Raw genomic sequence first — 6000 nt, forward strand, 5'->3', positions numbered from 1 at the left:
GCGCGTGGCAGAGGTGAGGACTCAGCGGCTGCCACTGGCCCCCTGGCAGGGGGCTCGGCTGCCTCCTGCTCTGGCGCCTCGTGGGCTGCAGCCTCCTCCTGGCCTTGGTAGAGGGACCAGTGCGGGACCTGTGCCCTGGGCTGTGGTGCCATCTCGGCGTCTCTGCTGCTCTCCAGGCCTCCCGGGAAACACTGCATTGTTCAGCCACATTCCTGCACAGGAAGGATCTCCAACACATGCTGCGGCTGGATCAGACCTGGAGGTTCGGTGAGGCCCTGGTAAGGACGGCTGGCAAGCCCCAGCCTCAGGCTGGAGAAGCCCCCTGGCGGCGCTGCTAAGTGGGTGCGGCTGGCAGCTGCGTCCCTGCCCAGCGCTTCAGTCAGGGCCGCCTCCCTGCACCCCACACGCCGCTGCCTTCCCCGGGCAGCGCGGGCTCTGCTCCAGGATCCTGTGGCCCCGAACCGGCTGGGCTGCGGGCGGCACCGCGGCTCCCCGCGCAGCAGCCGCCCCGCTGCCCCCGTCAGAGCCCGGCGCCGGCGGCTGCTGCCCGTCTGGCAGGGCTCTGCGGGCAGGGGAGGCCAGTGCTGGCCGCACGGAGCGCCCGGCCCAGGGGCTGAGCCTGCACCAAGTGCACCCTCCTGCCTCTCTCTCCAGCTGGCAGAGGACAGGAGCCGAGCGGCCGAGCACGTGCGCCACGCCCTCAAGTACCTGGAGAGCCCACAGGAGTCCCTGCGACAGGCGGCCATCAGGTTCATCGGTGAGCCACCAGCCCGGGCTGCGCTTCCCCTCCCCGGCCCGGAGCAGCTCGGCCCCGGCCCCGGCTGCTGCCCTGGCAGCGCCATCCGGGCCCGGCGCCGTGGAGCCCCGCCTGCCCTCGGCGCTGCTTCCGCCCTCTCGCAGCCGTGCCCTTGGGCGGCAGCGAGCGGCAAGGGCCCGGCCCGAGCCCTGCCGGGGCCAGGAGGCCGTGTGGCCACAGGGCTGGCAGCGCCGCTGGGCTGGCAGGGAGCTGTGCCGCTGGCGCCCTGACAGCCTCTGTCTTCTCAGGGATGGCCGGGCAGCACCTCAGAGGCCACAAGCGAGAGCTCCGCCACATCTGTCAGGGTGAGTGAGGCCAGAGGGCTGCCTGCCAGCCCCGGCTGCCGGGGGCAGCTGCAATCCCTGCCCTGCTGCCCAGGGCTCTGCTCCCTGTGCGCAGCAGGGCTGCCGTGGCCAGAGCAGGCACTCCCATTTCAGGCCCACGAGGGGCAACAGTGTCCGGCAGCTTCGGGCTGATCCCCTTGCTCCCTGCTCCCTCCTGGCCATGGCCACAGCCGGCTGGCATGGCCCTGCCTCGGGGGTCTGCTCGGCTCCCCAGAGATCCGGGATCTGACCGTGCCTCTGTTCCTCTCTCTTGCAGCCCTTGAAGACAAGGTAGAGGACATCAGCCCTGCCACCAGCAGCCTGGCTCTCGAAACAGCCTTTGTCCTCCGTGCTGTGGAGAGAGCTCCGGGCTCCATCTTGCAGAAGCTGCAACATCAGTTTCGCAGGGCCCGCAAGAAACGGCCTTGTCTCTGGGGCCACAGCTGGCTGTGCTGCTGGCGCTCTGAGGAGAGCTGATTTGAGAGGCTCTCAGTCTGCTGGGGCCTTCTTAGCCGGGGGGGGATTTTTCTTTTCTTTAAGATTGTTTTATCCCTTCTTTTTAGTTGTTCTTTAGGATATAAATATAGCATGTGTTCTAATACCCAGACTCCCGGGAGCTCTCTTTGGTACCCAGCGTCCGCAGGGCACGGGGGAAGAGGGGAAAACAGCTCCTTGTGCCAAGCGAGCAGCCCAGGTGTGCAGTGGGGAAGGGAAAATGGCCAGAAGCCCCTTGGCCTTTGCCGGTTCTGCTGAAGCCTTTGTGCTGGCCACAGAGCTGCTGGCCAGGGGCCGGAGCTGCAGGGATCGCTGCCGGCCTGGTGCCTGGAGATGGCCACAAGCCCTCCTGCACAGCCAGCAAGGGCCATCTGTGTCCTCCTGCCCGTGTGTTGCTGGCTGCATTGCTGAGGCCTCTGAGGTGCCTCTCGATGCGGCTCCTCTGGAGTTCCCTCGGGGCTGCACCGCTGCCGGGCACCTTGGCCGGGCTGGGGGAGACCCTGAGGGGACAACGAGGCAGTGGGAGGCCGTGAAGGGACGAGGTGCTGCACAGGCCCTAACGGGACAAGGCGCTGGGAAGGCACGAGGGCTCTATGAGAGGGAGTGGGTGGCAGGAGGCTCCAAGGGGACAGGAAGCCTGAGGGGCCGTGCTGCTGGCAAGCCCTGAGGAATTGGGTGTCAGCCTTGTTCCTGACAGCCGACTGCTCTGGCGCTTCCCCAGAGAGGCTCCCACGCCTGGGGCAGAAGCCCTGGAGGCTGGGCCTCAGCAGGAGGGTGGGGACACCCCGAGGTGCCCAGACTGGGCTGGCTGGGGACACGGAGGGCAAGGGGGCCCTGCCGGGGCACGGTCACTGGGTGCTGCCAGGGCAGTGGGCAGAGCAGGGCTGGCGGCCAGCCCGGGCCCCCGCGGCTGCCCAGGCCATGGTGCTGAGGATGAGGCCCTCCTGACACAGAGCTCTGGGCCCAAAGAGCTTCTGTCTCTGTGGCCAAGGCAGCGATGTCTCCTCGAGCAGGGCTGCTGAGTCGCTGCTGCCAAAGCGCCTCTGGACGCCACAGAAACAGCACCAGAGCGCGCACAGGAACAGCAGCACCCCGAACGCCGGCACCTGCTCCAGGAGGCCTCTGCACCAGCCACCATTCCAAAGAGGCCATACTGTGGGCACTGTTGCACGTGGTTTAGCAAAAGGCTTCAGCACACTCGGCCACAATGGCTTTCTCTTGGCTTGCCAGCCTCACAGCAATGCTTGGCAGCTGCCGCTGCAGCCTGTGCCCCTGACTGGCTACAATCACTGTGCTTGAGGGCACACTCGCCTTCCACTGGCGGGTGTCCCAAGGCAGCGGCGTTGATGCCATCGTGAGAGGCAGCACGAGTCCTGCGCTGCAGCTGCCATCCTTCTCCTCCGTGCAGGTGCCTTAAAAACACATGCATGAGCTTCCAACCTAATTCCTGGACTGGCTTGGAACAAAGGAAGCAGCAGGAGGTGCTGAAGAAAGGCAGGCACTTGTGGCCACCATTCAGGGCTGGAAGGAAGCACTTTAGTGTCTGCTGAGGACATGGCTCGCTTCACAAGCTCAGGCTTTGCTGCCGGAAGATCCTGCTTTGCTCTTGCTGGAGCCCATTCCCTATCACCAATGCATGGGCTTCCATCGCCCCTGGATCAAGTCTGGTGGACCTGTGGGCAACAAGTCTGTCCCGTGTGCATCTGACAGCAGAAAAGAGCAGGACATGGCTGCTTCCAGCACTTGTCTTGGCTGCTCCTTCAGGGGCCTAGCAGCATCATCAGAGACACAGAACAGCTTCTCCTCCCACAGTTATCCCTACCCTCTGCACTTCCCCGGGTGCCTTCCTTGTGTTCACCAGGGACCTCCCTCTTTGTGGCCGTCCATTGCCGTGCTCAGCAGGCAGCCAGTTGTGTTTGCACGGGAGCTGCCACAGGATGACACACAGTACATGGACAGTTGAATAGCAGAGGCTGGGCCAATTCTTTTTCTTTCGGAGTGCAAGACAGACAGAAAAGCACAAGGAAACACTACAGGGTTTTGGAGGAGTCTCTTTGTCCTGTGAAATTCTCTAGCTGCTGGTCTTTCTGTGCTACCGCTAATCCTTTCCTTGAAAAAATCATTCCAGCAAGGAGCAACATCATCTGACACGTACAAAGTGTTGCCACCAGTTGCTCCAGGTGCTCCTCCCAAGAGTCCCTGTAGGATGGAGCACAGCCCCCAGTGCACGTCGGCTTTGGCTGCCCTCTGGCAGAGAAGCCCTCTCGAGGCACAGGTCTCTGGGGCAGGAGATGGGCACCAGCGCTGCCAGGGCTCGGGGGGACTCTGCTTTGGCAGGGACTCTGCCACACCTGCTGATGTCAGTGCTCCCTGGGCCCCAGGGCTCAGAGCAGCATTTGTGCCCTGGCTCACACGTTCCTTGTCTCTGTCACACGGCCGCGCTCAGCGTGGCCACCATGCGGGACGTGTCCCGAGGAGGCCGTGCCAGCTCCTGTGGAAGGCCCCGTGCCCTTCCTGCCACGGCTGGGTCAGCAGCCACGGGGGCTCCTGCTGCCCTGAGCCTGCCCAGCAGGGCAGCCTTTGCTTATGGTTTGAGCCGTTCCTAAAGATCCTGTCGGGCTACCTGAGACACTTGGGGCAAGGCATTCCTTCCAACCTGGGCCACTTTGGGGGGGCAGGGGGCGGCCCCAGGGCAGGTGGCAGGGTGTGCAAGGGCCCTTTGTGACACGGTGCCGCATGGTCACCATTCCATGGAACGGGACCTTTGTGACATGCAGTGACCTAGGTGTTGGCAGCGAGGTGGCCACCACACAGTGCTCGGTGCACGCGACGGGACTGCATGGGACAGAGCTCAGTGCCCTCGTTCCTTGCTGACCCGCAGCTTTCCCGAGGCGTTACTCCTGCAGGTGACCTCGTGGCCAGACCACACCACTTGGTGACCTCTGGCCTTGCCGAGGCTTCTCTTCTGCATGTGCCCTTGAGGGCAGACCGTGGCGTTTGCTGAGCACGGTCTTGACGAGAAGTCTGCACAGTCTTTGTGGCTGGAGCCCTCGAGACCAGAGTGCAGGACTTGCTCTCCTGTAGCCTTGCCAAGACTCCACTCTTGCAGCTGCCTTCAAGGCACGGCTCCAGCACTTGCTGACTCCGACCTTTTCCCAGCCAACTTCACTGCAAGTAGTCATGAAACCAGGCAGTGACATAGAGCAGAGACCTGTGAGCGTGCCCAAGCTGGCCTGGGCGAAGGAGGAGCAAGAAGGCCCTGGAACTGCTCCAGCACAGCAGCCTGAAGAGGTGAAGCAATTCCAGCTACTGCAGAAGGGTGAGTAGCAGAGCTGGGCTGCAGACCTGGTGCTAGCAGCAAATATGGCCCCATTCCATCCCATCCCATCGCCTCCCATCCCATCCCATCCCCTCCCATCGCATCCCATCCCATCCCATCCCATCCCGTCCCATCCCATCCCATCCCATCCCATCCCATCCCATCCCATCCCATCCCATCCCATCCCATCCCATCCCATCCCATCCCCTGGGGTCATGCCCATGGACAGGACAGAGCAGTGGCCAGGGCAGACAACCCACAGCCGCGCTCCATGCCCTGGGCCGTGGCGGGGCTGTCCCTGCCTGGGCAGCGCAGGGCTGGCCTTGTGTTCTCCGGCCTCTCCCGCAGCCCCTCAGCTCGGGCTGCGCTCGCTCTTTGCCAGGTGCAGCCGTGCGGCGCACACAAGAGCAGCAACGCACCCGTGGCCGCTTCCGCAGGACAGCGCAGGTACGTGCAGCCATCCCCGGCCGGGCTGGGCCTCTTGTCACTGCTCAGCCCAGCACCGTGCTCGCAGCACTCCATGCAACATCCCTGGCTTCTTGCCCTTCTGCTACAGATGGTTGGCAAATTCATCAAGAGGATTCGGGAGGAAGAGACCAGCGGCATGGGCAGCGTGCTCAGAGCGTACCCTCCCATCCTCAAAACCAAGACCAGTGCTGCCCTGCTGGATATGCTTGTGGAGGAGGGGCCTTCCACTCCTAAGCAAGTAAGCAGCCTGTGGCCTGGCTTCCATCCTCCCAGCAATTGCTTGGCCTCCCAAGCCACACCTGCTGCTCACTGGAAGCCTTGAGGCCATGGCAGTGTGGTGGCAAGGGAAGCACTTTTCTGGGGCAGCTGGGCACATGACTCCCTCTGGCAGCTTTCCAAGCCTCCCCTGCCTTCTCCAGGTGCCCGCCATGGTCAGGTACATCCACCAGTGGCTCGCGGCCAACGAGTTTCCTGACTACAACCTGTACAGGCCCCTTCTGGATCTGACAGAGGCACAGCCCGCTGATGTGGTGATGGCTCTCCTGCGTGTGGCCCCATCATGTGACAGGTACGGCGCCCACGTGCCCACAAGGCTCAGG

Source organism: Zonotrichia albicollis, chromosome 17, assembly GCF_047830755.1.
Source record: "Zonotrichia albicollis isolate bZonAlb1 chromosome 17, bZonAlb1.hap1, whole genome shotgun sequence".
Taxonomy (NCBI): Eukaryota; Metazoa; Chordata; class Aves; order Passeriformes; family Passerellidae; genus Zonotrichia; species Zonotrichia albicollis.